The sequence below is a fragment of the Condylura cristata genome, unplaced genomic scaffold, assembly GCF_000260355.1.
Source record: "Condylura cristata isolate star-nosed mole 26May11 unplaced genomic scaffold, ConCri1.0 scaffold00017, whole genome shotgun sequence".
In the NCBI taxonomy this organism is placed as follows: Eukaryota; Metazoa; Chordata; class Mammalia; order Eulipotyphla; family Talpidae; genus Condylura; species Condylura cristata.
Genome location: NW_004567118.1, coordinates 36,398,953 through 36,418,378, shown reverse-complemented (window position 1 = coordinate 36,418,378; position 19,426 = coordinate 36,398,953). Strand labels below are relative to the sequence as shown.

The following is a 19,426-nucleotide window of genomic DNA, read 5'->3' as shown; positions in this document are numbered from 1 at the left end:
GGTAAAAGCTCCTGGAACTTTCCCGGGGAAAAAGTTGTGACACAGGTTTTCCTATCTGACATTCCTAAGCAAAGTTCACCATTTACCTTTTTACATTAACTTGGTAAAGGTTTAAGTAAAAGACAAGGAATCCTTAGTCATTGAATTCTGTGAGTTTATGGTAGCACAGTTTATTCAATCTGGGGTTTTAATAAACATCAGACCTTTGAATTAGAATGGAAACCAGTTTAATAGCAAAATATTTTTTTCTGTTTCAGCATTGTGAAAAATGAAAATCTCATTCTTACACAGGTGGCTAGTAATTCCATAGTCAACAAATATCTCTCACAATATTCTTAGTAAATGAAAGTGGAAAGAAAACTGGTAAGGTTAATACAGAATTGGGAAGCCTTATAAGAAGAGAGATAGCATTGTCAGTGATGACACTGCTGGGATGTTTTGACCTGATAATCCAAAAGCTCTTGAATGCTGTCTTCCTTAGTGATATTTTAACCCATGACTACTTTATGATATTATTAATCCCTTTGTGCAGTGAAGGGTTAATTCATTAGATTTGGGCTGCTCCAACCTTGCACAGCCAAGAAAAGGATTGGCCACAGTATCTCTGTATACCTGCAATCTTGGGACAGGCCAAATAGTTCTGATACACCCTTTTTGAAAAGTTTAGTTAAAATCTTCACTTAACATTGTTGATAGTTTGGAAATTTTCAAAGCATGTGTAACAAAAGCAGATCTTCAAATAGTCATTTCATTCAATGTCAGCAAGGATTGTTTCTGTTTTAATCAACACTTACTGGTTTTTTCAAAGACCTCTACTGTACAAATGGGATATAAGAGTTGAGAAAGTTCTTCTTAGCTATCGACCAGTAGAAGCAACTGATATGTTAAAGATTTTAATGATCTCCTGAGAATTACCTAGGTCTTCATTATAGAAAAGTTGGGAGCTGGTAGGAGTGAAATACTATCTGTTTCATTAAGCAGAAGTTACTTCTAAAGATATATATATATATAAAAAGACTGGTAAGAGTTCTCTAAAATCACCCTCAATTTTGATGATTTGCTAAAAGGACTCACAGAACCCAGGAAACCTGGTGCACTCATAGTTACATTTTATTACAGCAAAAGAATACAAAATAAAATCTGCAAAAAATATATAGGGCCAAGTCCAGGAGAAACCAGAGGAAAAACTTCAGCTGCTCTCACCCAGTGAAATTGCACCGGTCATGCTTACTGTTCTAGCAATGATATGACAACACAAGAAAATATTATCAACCAGGAGAGCTCACCTGATATTTGTTGTTCAGAGTTTTCACTGGGCACCAGTCAAGTATGCAATGAGTGCCTACATGACTAACCTTAGCTACAGCAGCTCTCCTTCCCTTTTACCCATTTGTAAAATTAATACAGCTAGCACAAGATCCCAGATGAACAGAAACAGGTATTCAATATAAATCATATTATTAGTATAAACTGTCTGGGGTGGTCAAACCCCCATGCTAAGATACTCTGAATAGACAAACTTCAGTGGACTCCAAGATTATTTCCCAGGGCCCATCCTCTGGATTCTTCATAAACCATTCTTTTCCCACAATGCATTTGGTGCCTACTGGATTGGAAATAAAAATTTACTTGCCTTAAAAAAAGTATTTTTAACATAAAACAAAGCCTTAGCACTTTATTGAGAATAATAAGGTAGTGTAAGTCTTATGAGCAGGAAGCTATCACAGTGGAAATGAAAAGTCTAATGGAGTGACAATGTGTCCCAGCACAGCCCTGGATTTAACTTTATGTCCTGATATCAGTTTATTAGGTTCTTACTTTCACTTTCAGAAGTGTCCATATTTGGATGATAGTTTTGATTTTGTGTAGGAAGTATTTACACAGGAAACTTTTGTAAAACAGTGAGGGAACATACATGTCCATTTCAACCAAGTGTAGTGCTTAGTAGGCAGCAGTATGCTTTTTCACCTACCAGATGCAGTAAAGTAATTGGTAGTATTTGCATACTATATTTTAAAGCAACATTTTATAATTTAAAGAATGTACAATGCATGATTCTCTGATGGTATGGAACAATCCTATAATTCTTCAGAAATCTTAAAAGGCAGTAAAAAACTCAATAAACTAAATGTGTACATGCGAACATAAGTACTCTCTTTCTGCAACAACATTCCAAGAAAAGACTGGGAATCTATGTCCTAGAAGTTTTGAGGATTCTTATATTGTTAGAATTTCCTGTTTATTTTTCCTAATACCACAACATTTTTTTTTTTCAATTTTTTCCTGTTGTGTTATAACAATGTCTAAAATATAGTAGGTACTAAATAAATTTTTATTAAATGAATGAGAACAGCGTCTGACATCCAGCTTTGTAATCTGTTTGGAGGGGGGTATAATCATACAAATAATAATTATAAAACATGTTGGAAATTCTGGTAATAGAAAAGAATCTGCATGTCCTAGGAGCATAGGAGCTATGGTTTTCACTCCCCCTTTAGTTTCCAAACTGGGTTACTTAAAATACACATCAACACCAACTTTCATTTAGCCACTTCACATTTGTAAAGAAGCAACTGAAGTCCTTAGAGGACCTGGTGTGCTCTGAGAAAGGGAAGAGTCAAAATCCAAAGACAAAAGGTTGGGATGGAAGCAAACAGCCATTTCAATGGGCATAGTAATATGGTTCAAATTTAGAGCTTGTGTCCTAAGAAAGAATTTGTAATTAGAACAAGTTGTAATAACTTCAAGATCTTTAAGTAGAGCTCTGCCTTCAGGTGAATGAAATGGAGTAACAATGAAAGTCCTTAGAGTTCAGATTGAGAAACTAAGGAGTAGACATTCTTTACTCTAGCTGTGTATCAACATCACACAGGTTTTTTTTATATATATATATATATATATATATATATATAAATACTCAGGCCATATGCTCCAGAGATTTTGATGCAGTTGGTTTGAGTTGGTCCTAGGCATCAATCAGAATTTCCTGGAAGTCCCCCTCAGTGATCCCAAGTCCCTTTAGGGTTGGAATCCGTTGGATAGAAATATTTGACTGATTATTTGCATTACTGTTGAGGGTACCAGTGACCACCACGTAAGGGACTTTGATTATGCAAGTGTGAACCATCTGTGTGTCATATGTTAAGATTAGAATTGCTGTAAGAACTGCTAGAATAGGATGAGACAATGTAGGATTCATTTCTGCTATGTATTTTTTTTTTTTAAGAGATCTTTGAGCAGTAGCAGTGGGACCAACCAAAAGGTAGAAGAGAAGGAGGCATCTTACTCCTCCCCACTTACTAGTCTTTATTAAATGGAGTATAATTTTAAAGAATATTTTCAGTCATAGGTTTAAACTGAAGCATATGCAGCATGTGTGTGTGAGAGAGAGAGGTTTTAATTAGTGTGAGAGAGGTTTTAATTAGTGTATACCTGATTCCATTCATATAGCATAAGATAGGCATCAAGAATGTGCTGTTCACTTAGGCAGTGTCAGGTTTCATAGGCTTCCCATATGAGGGCATTTCACCAAACTGAGTGTGATGCTAGTGTTGAAAGAGGTACTTTTATATATCAAGACCCTTACACAGCCAGCTATTTCATAGGGGATTCAATCAAAGAAAACACACTGTATTCCAATACCAGAGAACACAATACTGTTGAATTTAATGAGAGTTTGATATATTGGTCTCCAGCATGACATCTTCCCAGATGATTTCTTGAGATGCTCAGTGTTCATTTTATGCCTTAACTTCAGTACCTTACCCTCAGGAAAGATGTATCAGAAGGTAGTGAAGAGTATAATTGGCATTGATATCGCCATTAAGGAGCTGTGGTTCAATGGATATGATTTACAGTTTTCAAATAATTATAATACTTGAGTAAATTGCTGCTACAGTAGAGACTACTGACCAAATTTTCTTATGTATAAAAAACTGCCCTTGCCTTTTCTCTCCCCCGCCCAAAAAGGGAGTTTGAAAGACTTATCTAGAACTTAAATTTTCATAGAATGAAACATATTTACTACTTTTTTTTATATCACTCTTTCTAAGATCAATTACATATATTAGTAACATAAATATATTTTCATTATTTCCAGTTTCCTTACTTTTCTATAAAATTTTAGGCATTATCTGATTTCTTTTTATGGGTCCATCATAGTGCTAATTAAATAGCAATATGAAACAGTGCTAGTGCTAGGTGTTAGTAAGCAGGTGAAGAAGAATATGAAGAACTCTGTTGAGTCTGATGGTCTTTTTCCAGGTTTTATTGAGACAATATTTACATTCATATCTTGGCACAGGAGGCTGATCCCTTTAAATAGGCCACCATTTTATTTATTTATTTCTTAAACAGACTTCTCAGCTATCTCTCTTTTCTTTCTTATGCTAGATTCTCGTTCTGTTCATATTTTGAATCCTCTCTGCCCCCATAACCATTCCTTTTAATGGTTTATTTATTTATTTTTTAATCTTACAGCAAAAATGAATTTCAGTGGTTGGTAATGGGTATCAGTAGGTAAGTAGGAAAGCATCCAAAGCTTAGCATATTGAGAGGTTTGTCCTCCCTCAGAATGTAGTTGGTAGCTGTTGATACTACTGGTAGTAATCTGCTCTTGGATTTTAATGACATCATTCTTGTAGCTCACAGTAGATCAGACTGGAGTAAATTGCTCTCATTCTATTAGATAGAAGGGCATTTGAAAGCTGATTGTCTGGACTTAGAAGAGTTTTTCAGACCTGTTAAGGGATATGGGTTTCACTTAAGAGCTTATTGTCCCTTGGAGAAAGTGTTAACATATTTTGTATTGACAGTAAGATGATGTAGTTTATAGAAGTGATATGTGCATCCTTTATCCTGAGTAGATTATGAGGTAATTGGAGATTTTGGCCTTTTTCATCATGAATTTTAAAAATTGGAGAACAGGCCCTTCCTGGTGGTGCAGCAAGTTAAAGTGTGGCACTGCAAGCTGGCCCCAGCCACTTCAGTACAAGTTCGATCCCCAGTCCCGGAGGTGACCCACATGGCATGGCAGACCTCGCCTGGGCCGCCTGCTGTTCCCCTCAACAATGTACCTCAACAGTGTACTTCGTCTGGCTCTGGCTCTGGTTAATCCTCTCACCACCCATGAACCTCTGGCCTGTACCCCAGTCCTAATGCATAAATAAATAATTTTTTTTTTTAAACAGAGCACATTGCCTCTAATCTCAGTAGAGCCTTTTCTTTCAAATACCTTTTTTTCAGATTCAGGAAAAATTGTGGTTATTTTAATTCTTTTATTTGACTTCTATTCCTTGGCTTTTATACCCAGGATTTAAGCATTTTCTTTGGAAGATGGAAGATTGTTAACACATTACTATCTACATTTGACAGAAACACAACTTGCCTTTGCATTCTCTAGGGCATGTTGGAAAACAAGAGAGCTGGGGGGTTTGAAATAGCATTATTTTCTCTAGAATGCTCTTTCTATTTATTGCATATGTGTTTATAGCCTTAGTTACAAGGAGTCAGACAACAGAAGTTTCTGAGCTAATGACAGCTTCCATTACCTCTAACCCCCAACCCCCACCACCCCTGTAGTAAAATTGATTTTTTTTTAGTCAGTTTTAAGTTGCAAATTAAAGGTAGTTTTAATTTTCTTAATTTTTGACATTCCAGAAAACAAATTGATTGCCTTAAAAAGAAAAGGAATTTGCCTTTGCCTGGGAAAGAGATTGTTGTATTCAAACATTTTAACAATGTGACCTTTCCATTGATTTCTATAGAGAAGCACAGGCAGGCTTCAGAAAAGGTCAGTGATTCTAATTGAAGCACACACCGATTTTTTTCTAGTTGCAAAGGCGCCCATGCTTTTTGTTGCAAAGAAGATGATGAGATTTAGGGTTGGCCATTTGTTATAAGAGAAAGCAATTTTCTATGTGATGCATTGCTGTTTTTCTTTCACATGGAAAGCATTGTTTGAATTCAACAATATCCATAAACCAGATTTTCATTATCTGTGCCATTTAATGCCCTCAATTTTATTTCAGAGGCAGTTACATATCTAAGATCTAGGTGGAAACTTCCCTTCTCTTGAGCCTTATTTTGGAAGGAAAAGATAATTATTTAACTTCATATATTTATGATTTTTGGGTTTTCTTCTTTCAAACAGGATTGGCAGGATTTCAGAATCAGTGAATTGTGTTTAAACTTGGACTTTTCATATGAAAGAATCAGTGGCTTGGGGAGCCAGAATGAGAATGTCCATGCTACAGTTTATTAAACTACACATTTACAGAATCATTGTGGGAAAATTATTTGACTCATATTTGTTCCAAATTGTGTCGCACGAAGGTAAAGACTCTTTTAAATATATATTTATATATATATATATATGTGTGTGTGTGTGTATATATATATATATATATATATATATATATACACACACACATACATAGTATAACTTCTGGCCAATATGGTGCCTACTTAATAAATATTTAATACTGAAAAGATTTCTTTTTTTAAATCCTGGTTTTATGTTGCTTTCTATCCAGTATGAAATGGAAGGAAGAATGATCTGGTTGCATTAGATGAAGTCAGTAAAGGTTATTTAGGGATTAAAATTGTGTTTTCAAAGCTTTCTGCCTATGTTCATTCTATAGGAAATAATTTGATATAACCAGTTCTCCATTTTTTTTTCTTCTAGCTAAACCAATTAAATACCCTTATTTTGCTTTCTGAAGACTTTTTAGCATATCTTTGGTATTTTTTACACAACCACAGACTAGTTCTGAAATCTAGATGGCAAGTTTTTAAACCTTATAGGTAGTTTTTCACATAGCATGTTATCACAGGTTTTCACACATATCCACATCTTGGGCTGTCTAGCATGATTAGTGCTCCATTATTAAAGTGTTTACTTAACATTGCTTTTTTTTAATGTATTTGTGCAACACTTTATCATCAAACAGCAGCATTTATTCCTAATAGTATAAATTTCTCCTGTTCTAATTGACTCCAGAAACTGTAATGAATCGGTTTTTTTCTTTCACTGTTATCTGAGAGTAGGGAGTAATCAAAGTCATAAACTGGTTGGCAGGACTGAACATGGGAATGTGGAAAATTGACCTTCAGACAATATTCTTAGATTGTTTTATTAAGAAAATGACCAGTGACAACTGAGATGGAAAAATGCACAAATAATGTAAATAAACTATTTTATATAAATAAATATAAAAATAAACTAACACACACACCACATATACATATATATATATTATGACTGATGAGGGTCTCCCTTTCTTCTCCATACTAAGCTTACTGGCTCCTCCAATACAAGTTCTTGGTATTGGATCCTAAGTAGCAGCACACTAAAATCAGCCCCCTTTTCCATTCCTCCTACATATTTGCATCATCCCTTACACCTGTACTGCTTGGCAGTAGCAGTCTTGAGTTCAGTGACTTCATATAATAACATCATGAAACAGGAACAAAGTCTGTATCCCTTTTTATTTCAAAATTCTTATGACTATATTATAATTAGTTCAGGGCTTGCATTCTGTTAGCTAAGGTAGTCAAAAAGAAAATCTATTGAGGTGTCAGAGAGCTTGAAAGTCTGCCTACATTTAAATCCACTAAGCCTCTGTGATCCTGAGCAAGGTACTTAACCTTTCCTCAGTTCCTGGTTAATAAAATGAGAATAACAGTAGTACCTATCTCAGGCCTCCCTGGTGGCACAAGGGGTTAATTATTATTACTGTGACACTATCACCAGCCACTGTCATGAGTTCAATCACCAGCCAGGAGGCTGACCCACGGAGCACCTGCAGACCTCTCCTGTCTCCCCCAGTGCTCCCCTCAGCAGTGCATTTCTGTGGATTCACCTGTTCTGCTCTCCATTTTGTCTCTGCTGATTCTCTCTCTCTTTCCTTTCTTCTCTCCTCTCTCCTCCCCCCACCCCCGCCTTGGCACCTCTAAGCCCTCCATTCATACTGCATTTACTTTATATCTTCTTTTACTGCTTTTTTCCTTTATCAAACTTTTCTTACTAATTATAATGATTGACATTGTTTTCTATTTTCAGCCTACCAACCCAAGAACAACTCTCCCTTGTGTCCTATAATAGTCACATCTCCTAGTAAGTAGTCCCTTCCCGACTGCATAAAGAGTACCGAGCTTGTACTATCAAATCCTGAGGTGTTTTAAAAAACTTGAACTCACAGTTGGGTTTTTTCCCTCTGCCTTGAAAGAGAGTTACATAGTTGGAGCAACTTATTCACACCAGCTCTTTGAAACACCTGTGCTCTGTGAAGCCATAAATAAATAAATAATCTAAAGCTGGATTCTAGTCTTTTCACCTTTCCATTAAAAAGTAAATATATCTCTCAAATGTCCCAGCTGGTGGGAATGAAATGCTGTCAGGCCTCCCAACTATTTGAAGGTAATAATGAATAACAACAAAGCCACACCTAATTTGAGTTGCTGAAAAGCCTTATAACACCATTATCATTCTCCTGAGCTGTTTAACCTTCTGATTATTAGCCTCTTGACATAGCTAATTCAGTTGTGAGAGTGTAAAGAAGCTCAAAGGACTATTTATATGAACTTACTGTCATATCCCACTACTAACAACTTTATTTCTGTTTTATAAAGTTGGTAGTCACCAGGAGGTATGTGTTACATGGAGACCTAGAGCTTTCAGAAGTCACTAAATATGACCCTTCCTTAATTGGAGGATGTGGGGAAGCAGTGGGACTTTTTAGCCACTTCATACACCAGCTGAGTCTCCTGCTACCAACTCAATTTATTTGAGAGCAATACTTCAGGGAACTTAATAAATCTACAGCACATAAGCACAACTCTGCATTTTAGCCAGAATATGATTTATTTGTGCACTACTTACATAGATTTGTCTAGTGCATATTATATGAATGTCATTATTAAGTACTAATTAAGAGCACTGAATTACACAATTGGTGATAGGTTTAATAATTACATGTTTTATTGACAGCCTTTCTCCTATTGATATATTACCTAGAGATGGCAGGAAAAACCAGGTGGTAGAAAATACAATCAGGGAGAAATGGCATTTTTCCAAGTGAAATGCAGTCTTCAGGAGCCAAGCAAAATGTTTTTCTTAGAGGGGGGGAGGTGTGTTTTAGGTACGTGAAATATAATGTTAATAGGATGCCAATTTGTTAGCTAATTTTTATCACTGAGCATATAACCCTTCAGGTCAGAAGCCCTTTACCTTTACCAAACCCAGGAGTCCCCAGTGTGAAGTTTCTTAGAGTCTCACAGATTAGCACTTTTAATTACTCCCTTCACTTTCCAGTCTGCCCAAAACCAACCCTGAGTCTCTAAACATTATGCCCTACTTGACCAAAGAATTTTTTGCCCTCATGAGAAGGAATTTGACCATCATGCACATGTTGGGTTTTGGTGTCAAAAAACTGCAGGAGACTCCATTAATAACAAGTGAATAAAATTTTTCTTTTCAGTGGTGATATCCTTTTAAAATGACCAGAACTTTCCTTTTAAGATCACAGTAGCTTGAAGGAGCCATTTAAATGTGTTGCTTGTTTTGTGTTCTTTATTAGATTTTTTTGGGATTTTGTTCCCATGGGTGGGGGAGGGGTAAGAAATAAGGAGACACATGCTTTTTTAGGCAAATGTTATGGACTTTGATATTGACAATCCTGAGTTCAAATCCTGATTCCTACCCCCACACACACAAACACAGCCTTTTACTAATTTTTTGATATTGAAAAAAATTATTTGGGATTCCTCCCTGTGCCTTGTTTTCCTCAACGATAAATGGAGATAACATTTTTCCATCAAACACTGCTGCAAAGAATAAAAGAATTAATGTATGTGGGGCTTTTGGCACAGCACCTGGCATGTTGATTAATAAGCAATATCTTTCCTCCCATCATTAGGATGATGGTGATAGCTACTGTTACCTGTGTGCCAACTAAATTCTAGCAGCATTCAACTAAATTCTAGCAGCAGGCCTGCATAAGGTACCATTATGCCTATTGTATGAATGCAGAAACAGAAATAGAAGTATTTAACTCTACACTACCTTCCACTGACTACATCCATTTAACTCCTCCTTTTAAAAATCTGCTTCCTGACCTTTTCTCTCTTCTGGAGTACAATTATTTTCTTCCCCACTTTTTCTAAAGTTAACTTCATCTTTGCAAGGCACACCACAGGTTACAAACAGAGGCTAGGAGCTATCAATAGTACCAACTCTGCTGTGTATGAGAATCATAGTAGGACTTCTTAAGAGTAGTTAGGAGTAAATGAGAAAAAATAAATTTAAAACTGAGTGATTAGGACCTCCCTGGAGTTAAATTTAAAAATCTCAGCACTAACAGGGTATCCCCAGCCACAGCAGCATGAGTTCAATCCCCAGCCAGGAAGCTGAGCCACATGGCCTCAGACCTCCCTTGCTTGCCCGCTGTTTCCCTCAGCAGTGTATTTCAGTCTTCCTGTTTTGCTCCCTGTTCTGTCTCTGGTGAATCCTCTCACCACCTCCTCCCCATCCTCTGGGTTGAACTACACTCCAGTTCTTTTATGCATAAGTAGAAGTGTTTTTTTTTTTTTCTTCTTAAAGATTTGCTTCTTTGTGCACACAGAACTGGGGTATAAGCCAGAGGCACAGGGGCAGTGAGAGGATTCACCAGAGACAGGAGCAGAACAAGCAGAATGAGGAAATATACTGCTGAGGGGAGCAGCGGGCAGGTCAGGAGAGATCTGCCGCACCATGTGGGTCACCTCTGGGACCTGGGATCGAACTTGCACTGAAGTGGCTGCCGCCAGTCTGCCCATTGTGCCACTGTGGAGGGCCCAATAAAAATAAATCTTAAAAATAAAAACTGAGTAACAGAAAAAGTCTCAGTAAATATCAGCTATTTTTCAGTCAACTTTTGTTGTCATCTACACAAAATTCTACATGACAATTTTGCATCATATTTTTTCTTCTTGATTTTTACATGGCACTAGTCCTTTTTTTTTTAACCTCTTGAATGTTGTCTCATGAGCCACCTTTTTCTCTGTGTTGTCATTGAGTTAGCATATTCTCTATACCCCATTTGGTACCCAGTCAGTATGTATTGATGCTAATGATGATGGTTAAACAAAGATGCTATTGGCACTAGTCCAGCAGTCTCTAAGACGGCTTGAGTAATCATGACTTCGTAAAAACAGGAAAGGTCTCAATCATCTTATTCATAATTGAAGGTCAGAATTTGATGTCAGCATTTGTTTCTGTGGTGACTGTGTAGCTTTTTCTGCAGAATTACCTTTGACGGTTGGAATATTCAGGCCTCCTGGCATGAAGCTGATTATCATGCATTCTTAAATTGACTCCTAAAATAGATGCAGCATCATAGAGATGGGTTAAACAAATATTGATCATCGTTCAGATTTGTTTTAATTGGAGCAAGAAGACAAACAGCTTACCATTGAGGTGTAATTGGCTGCCAGATTCTCGTCGTTTCCTAGCCATCTTGCCCATAATCCTTTTTTAATCAAAGAAAATGCCCCTCTCTTTCCTCTGTTTTTCTGGTATCTCTAATATATTCTAACCTTACCACTTTGATCCTCAGACTACTTCGGACTTTTTGCTTTTCCTGCCTTCAAACTCTGTCCTCCATGAATACATTCCCTTCTGCTGCAACCTTTGTGGGGAACTAGCAGGGTTTCCTGTATATTATATGTGCATTATTTTTAAAAAATTCATGTCACTTAGTTTGAATTTATACCCTGTTCATGGTAATGTGTTTCTATAATTTTACATCCCATAATGGTGAGTTGCTTCCATAATGGCAGTATTCAGATTTTTACTTAATTATTTAAATTGATGGAACATTTTACAGCACTGTATATATTTTAGGGGCATAGGTTCACAGCTCTTCAAATGTATATTACCATACCATGCACAGCCCTAGAACACCAGTAACCCTCCATCACAGTCACTTGGCTTCCTTCTCTTTGCTGCCATCTTCCCCCAGTAACCCTCATTCCTGTAGTCAGGCACCAAGGAGTTGTTTTGGGTTTGGTTTGCTTTGGGTTTTGGCCTTTTCTTTTTTCTTGTTTCCTTATATTCCACATGAGTGAAATCATCCAGTATTTTTCTCCTTATTTCACTTAGCGTGAATCCCCTCCAGTTCTATCCATCTTGTTGCACATGACTACATCTTTTGTTTGTAGTTGAGTAGTATTCTTTTGTGTATGTATACTACATCTATATTCAGTTATCTGTCACTAGGCATTTAAGTTGTTTCCATAATATGGCTGTTGCACATAGTGCTGCGTTAAACATAGAGTGCGTATATTCCTACAAATTAGTGTCTTTGTATTCTTCAAATGCCAGATTGGAAGGAAATGATAGAAACAAAAGTTTAATTAAGGGGAAAAAAAACAACTTTGAGTAAAGAAAAAGAAAAAGGAGATTATAACTGAACGCAAAAATAATACCCTCTCTCTGGCAGATTTCATCTGGTAAAAAAGTAGAGGTTATTTTTTATTGTAGCTAGTTATTCCCAAATTTGGACCTCCCACCAGAGGTCTGTTCTAATTTCTAGCATTCTACAGTTCAGACCCTCCTCCCTCATTGTCAAGGGCCCTCCACCCAGACTTTTATTGTATTACACCAAAAAGTTAGTTCGGATCCATGTTCAATATATATAGACATAGACATACAGAGAAATGTTACTTTTTAAGTTTTCGTCATCAAAGAAAATTTCAAGCTATTCAACAAAGAATGTATGATGCATATGTATAGGAAATTATGTAATTGTCAATTTTAGATTTTTAATTTGATTAAGGGAGGATTGAAGGAGTAGGATAAACTGAATATTCAAGGGCAGGAGAAAGAGATTGAGATAGAAAATTGCCTTTTTTTTTTAAATTTTGTATTATTCTCTTGTTGGCAAGGTGACTTTTATTATTTGTCCTGTCAACCTGGTTTTCTTTCACCCCCAGTGTAACTTTGTTACATGGGAATAGTCACAAATAAGGTGAATCTGTACCCACAACAGAACCAAAACAAAAATTTGGGTAGTAGAAGTAATTGAGTACTTGAATTAGATTTGGGCAAATAGTTTGGATATCTTTGGATTCTGTTTCCTGTCAAAAGGAGAAACTCAAAAAGAAGATGAGTCATTTGTCAGAACAAGAATTCATGGAGATAATTCATATAAAGTACTTTAAAAGTGCAGGCACAATGTGAGAATTCAATAAATGCTCTTTGGTTTTACTTTTATTATTTTTTCTTTTTAAAAAATTTTTAACATGAACCATTTTAAGAAACCAAATGTAAGTCTGTATACCAGTGTTTTACAGATATAGGTAAATTGCCAGTTAGCAAGTGCATCTAATTTAGAAACTCATTAGGACCTGAAAAAAATCATTTTTTCATGATGATTTCTCACATTTCATTAAAGGTGTAAGTCTTTGTAGTTATTAGAATTTAACAACTAATAATTCAGAGATTTATGTCTTTAGAAGAATATTTCTTGGTTGCACTACTTCCTCTTATTTCTGTTGGCTCTGTGTTGGGCAAATCCGGCATATTCAATTCCAAAGCAGTGCTTTTGGAGCTTTATGAGATTAATAGCCATAGCATTGTAATCTTTGAGTGTTTCTATTATAATTGCTTGTTAAATTGTCTGCCTCCCTTGTTAGTCTATAAACTCATTCAGGGCAAATGTACTCTTACCACGTTACATTTCCACTGGCTAGAACAATACTACTATTGAGAGTACTATTGAAGAATGCAGAGTGATTTCCCATTTCAAAACTTATTGCAAGGAAGAGTTTCTAAAAACTGCCTCATGTAATGCAATATTGAATTTCTGATTTTGGCTTGACACCTGTTTTTTGGGACATGTAAGAAGTGGCAATCTCATCTCTTAATAGTAAACAAAGAGAGGCAATAGTTCATAGAAAGGGTTGGACTTCAAAATTACTACAACCTGAGTTCAAATATAAGCCCTGTGTAAACCGTTTAACCTCTCCCAACCTGGGTGTGCTCATCTCTCAAATTGGAATAGTTATAAATTAGGTATTATGAGATATATTCGATGAAGTGATGTATAAAGTGGCACAGAGTAGTTTCAACAAAAGTTAGCTATCCTTTGTCTTCCTCATAGCATGTAATTTAAAATAATTCAGTTTTTCTCTATTTCAGATTACTCTGACTACTTTGATTATTTGGTTAAGGAGTGAGCATAGTAGACAATCTGCTTTGGAAAGCAACTTGGTAAGATGGAAAGAGCCCTTGACCAAGCGTCAGGAAACCTAAGGTAGTTCTGGCTATTCGCAGTGATTGTGACCTTTATAAATCACATAACCTCTCTAGTCTGAGTTTGTGTTAGTGATAGTCCTCGGTGACTAATATTTGAGAAAGCAGCAAAAAGATAATTTTATACCCAGTTATGAAGATCCTTCTAAAGTGTTGATATTTCTTTTTCTCTCTCTGTCTTGTGCTCTCAGTCTCTCTCTCTCTCTCTCACACACACACATACACACACACAGAGAATTAACTCTTTGAAAAAACACATGAACACTGTTCTTTCTCTCAGTCACCTGAGACATCCAAACCAAACCACCATGTCCCTACTCCATCCCCTTGTATTTATAATTGTTAATTTGCATCATTCGTTTTTCTGAAGCAAATCAGTACATTTTGAAATCCATATTTCATAGAGCTGCTTAACTAATTGCTGCAATCAGCAGCAATTTATTTTATAGCAGTGCTGTTCAAATCACTGAGGTTGGCATACCAAGCACAGTGTTTTTTACAACCATATTTTTAATGAGTTTTAATAGGGGAACACGATTAATTTGTTAATATTCTCCTGAAAGCCCCAACTTTAGTCTTATATTTATCCTTACCCAATAGTAACTTAAAAGGAAATCTTTGACCCCTGGGTGCACCAGCTGTTAGAGAAGCAGTCCCATTTAAAAGGACCAGGACAAGGAAACAGCACCCTGTTTTCCCTCTTGTTTGGAGACCCTCATTAAATTACTCAGAAACAATAATCAGATAGCTGCTGCTCACGTTAATGGCACCTCTGAGTCCCTGTCAAGAGAGCTTTATTTAATGTGCAACAGACTTGGAGTGATGCAGGTGCCTTTTCAGACCCTCATTTAATTTAAGCTGCTTTAGTTGGCATGGCAACTAGTTGAGACATCTGGGAGACATTATGGTAGGGATTGAGACTTCAGAGGGTTTCTGCTAGAGCAAAACAGACACCTTATCATAAACTGGTATATGTTGCTCCTAAATTCCTGCAGCTGTATTGTTAAAATCTTCAAGTTCGGGAATTGTATTTTTCCAGAGAAAATATTTAAAGGTTGACCTGGTTATTGACTGCGTTACTCCTGGAGTGGAAAATGGATTTCCCTCAGAAAGTTTGCTAAACTAAAACTTGAAAAAACTTATTCCCTGCAGACATCTACTTTTTAAAAATCACACATTTAAAAATTTTCAGTCCTTTATGTTTGAAAGCATTAGAGGAGGGCAAACATCTCTTCCAAAGGTAAAAAGAACAGTAAAGGTGTACCAGGCAACACATAGGTGGTTTTTTTGCACTGGACTTTCCAGTAAAAGTAGTTTATTAGCCCCATTCTCTTTAACCCAGTCTATCATCTTCTCAAGAAGAGGTCTGAAAGGAGCACTCTCCTACATCTTTTCTTATATATTATAGCAAAAAGCTGAAGGAAAGGTTTTCCAGCTTCACAGATCTTATTTGTCTTTAGCAGAGAGAAAACCTCTGGTTTATGTTTTATGAGAAATTTATAAGACCAAGTCTTCTTAGTATAGTGGAATTGACTTGCCATTTGAAATCATTCTCTTATATTCATGGTATGAACACTTTTTTTAAATAACACTTAGCTATGTGTTAGATTAAATATATGAAATCAATTCACTGGTCAGAAGTAGTTCAGTACTACCAATTCAGATCCATTGGGTTTCAGATCCATGGGCCACATAATGATCAGTAAATGCTAAATGAAATATTAGAATGTTTTCTGAAATAATTATTTATAAAATAACTTATTAGGACAGTATCCATTCCATCCCACTGGTTTTCTTTTCCTTCTTTTTTTGAAAATGTAGTTACTTTAAGAAGAAAGCAAATGACTTTATTTCATACTTATTCTCTGTTTTTGGCTTTTCTATCAGTTTGTTCCTTTTATAAGTCAAAGCAAGATTTTTCAAGTGCCAGCATTATGGATTCAACCTGATAACTTCAGAATTAAGATGTTTTCTCTCTGCTGCTTGCCTGCATACAACTATCACTCAGAGTAAAGATTCTGGCATCACAAGTTCGCTGCCAGTTTTAGAGAAATATGAGGCAGAATAGAATAGATCCTATTTCACTTCTACCAGAACTTTTCAATTCTATCAGGAACAAAAATTGACATCCCATACAGATAAGTGTTTCATACTCTTAAGGATTTAAACCCCGCCCCGCCCCCCCCCCCCGCCCCAACACACCACTCCTAGTCAAACCTCACATTGACCATGCAAAGATGGCAATTGTGGTTTTCTGATTTCGTTTGTTGTTTGGTGTCTTCCCCCCCCCCCCCCCCCCCGTAGTGTTCCTTTGTTTTTGTCCCTTGAGATACCAATACAGCTCAAGAATATTGGGACCTCTGTTTAAGGCTTAATGGTACGAATAGAACTTTTTTACTGTCTTTATCCTATAATTTCCTAGTAGAAAGGTTTTTGTTCAGTATGTACAAGAGGGCTAATAGCCTTAATATGCAAAGTGCTCTTCTAGATAAAAATTATCAATACAATAGAAAAATGAGCAAAGAATAAGATGTCTATCCTCTTTTAACCTTTATCTTTCTCACACATATATCTGACCAGTAAACAAGTTGAAAACTGCTAGTACAAATCTTTACTACCAGTTCTTATGCAGTAACCTCAAAATGTCAGTAAAGAATTAAAAATACAAACTAGAAGAGGGAGAAACCTATGCTAAAAGGAGTGAAAACTCAGAAACAACTGGGTTTAATTTGTTTGTTTTTCCTTGTTATAGAATACCACAACACTAAAGAATTAGAGGTAGGCCGAAAAACACATGATTGATTTTTATAAGTCTGTGTAAAAAATGATCTTTATTCTGTAGAAAACTACTTGCTTCCCTGGGGACTTTCTGAGCCTTACCCCCACTTGGTCAGAGCCCTCACAGCCTGACCTGGACCTTCCAAGATGGAAGTTCAAAGGACTTTTTCTGGAGAAATAGATTAGCCCAGAGAGAGGATCTATACACAATGAAGGATTCCTCATGAATTGAAACTACATAGCTCTGAGCTTTACAGAGCTTCATTACATTCAAATAGTAATAACTTGAAGGTCTACTGGTAGAGCACTATTTGAAGTCATGACATTACATAAAATGGAATATTATTTAAAATATACAAAAGTAGAGAAAACAATATCATAGCTGTCATGCCCAGAATCATCTATTATCTATCATTTTACCAAACTCATTTTCTGTATCCCTTTCTTTTGAGAGGGAGGGAAATAAATACTTGAGTGCTTTAGAATACATCCCAAACATTGCCTTATCTCACCTATAAATAATTAAGTGTGCATTTCTGATTGATAAGGACCTTAAAAATACAACTGTTCTGTCATCATTCCTTACTATTCCAAAGGTTTATGTCCCTTCTTTTCCTTGCCTTTGATTTATTGCAGAAATTTTTCCTAAAGAATGATCACATTGTATGTTTGGCTGATTGTTCCTTCATGTCCCTAGTTGTTTGTTTGTTTGTTTGTTTTTAATTACCCTAAACTACACTGGTTAGAACTAGAGGATTGGTTTTATTGAGGTTTTCTTTAGATATGATGAATACTTTCTAAGCAATGGTGTGCTATAATAACATGGACAAGATATTTTGCCCACATTAAGTTTTGTGCTGCTAAGATTGGTGGATTGAGGTGACATCAGTCTTACCCCTTTAAAATGATTTTAATAGCCATTGATAATTGGTGCTAGAGTCATGATACAGCGTTTGCAAGACCGATTTTTCTACTAGCCTATCATTGTTTTGTATTTATTAGTTGGAATTCTATGAAAGAACACAATTAAACTAACAAAAAATGGCAATGATATGAGGTATATGCATGTGTTAATTCGTTTGTGATAACCATTGCATGATATGTATTTATATCGTTATGTTGTACACCTTAAATGTACACAGTCTTATTTAACAGTTCACATACAGTAAATAGTATATTTATTATATTTTTTAAAAAATTAACTAAAAGAGATAAAGTCAAGTTGTTGATTACTTTAAGTATAGTCAAATACAAGTTTTACTACTATAGAGCCTGAGGTCACTTCCTTCTGCAGTCTCAGTTTGCTCATCTGTGTACCAACCGGTGTTCAGTATATATTCATTCATTAGATATCTATAGGGGACTTACTGTGTACATGTTATTTCTGAGAATTTGTGATAGACTTGTGGGAGGGAGGATCCCTTACCCTTATGGAACAGGACTGTGGTGACAGACAAAACAATAAACATAAATATTATGTGGGATAAGCATTAAAGGAGAAAAAAGTAGAGCTGTGTGAAAGCAATAATGATTGGCTGAGGAGTGTGAATGGCAGTGTTAGAATGGTCAAGGTAAGGCCAATAGAAACATAAGACTTGAGCAAAAACACAAAGGGGAAAGAGATAGCCAAGCAGATATCTGCAAAACACAGTGCTGGCATAGGAAACAACTAGAACAAAGGCCTAATGTGTCTACCATGTTCATAAAATAGCAAGGAGAAAAGTGTTAGGTGAAGAGGTAAAAAAACTAAGACCAGATCTTTAATGTCTCTATAAGGTCATTTTAAGAACTTTTACTCTAAATGAAATAGCTTTTACAGAGGAGTGACATAAACTGGCTTTTCTAAAAGATTGCTCAGTGAAATGTATAGAATGATTCTAATACATATCTAACATATATTTCAGAACTGTCTCTTAAGGAAATCCCTGTGTGTCACATCTCATCTCCAAGTAGAAACTTTGGAGAAAATCTCATTAGTCAAACCTAAGATAAAAATCATACCTGAGAGTATAAAAACCTTAAAAATTATACTTTCTGTGGAATTTAGTAGCTGTCAATATAGGGACAAAACTGGGGTCTTGAGCCAGAGTGGATATATGAAGTGGCCTAACTCCATGAATAGTGGAAGAACCAACAGAATTTTCCTGGTGGATTGAGATTCGGTGGAAGAGAAAGATCATGGATCACTCTGATGTGTGTGGTTTGTGGTGTGAGCAACTTGAAGAGGAAATAGGGTTACTATGGGAAAGCCTGCAGCTAGAAAGTTTCCGGTGAGGGAAAAGGTAGAAAATACAAGTTTGGACATGTTGGTTTAAGATATCAGTTAGCATCCAGTAGAAATGATGATTTTTTTTT

The 19,426-nt window shown here is 36.0% G+C and overlaps 1 protein-coding gene across 1 annotated transcript in view; it reads left to right on the top strand.

Moving 5' to 3' along the window:
• The window catches only part of NLK (nemo-like kinase), a 141,283-nt gene that overhangs the window by 88,217 nt on the left and 33,640 nt on the right, over positions 1-19,426 (top strand). The window lies entirely within an intron of this gene.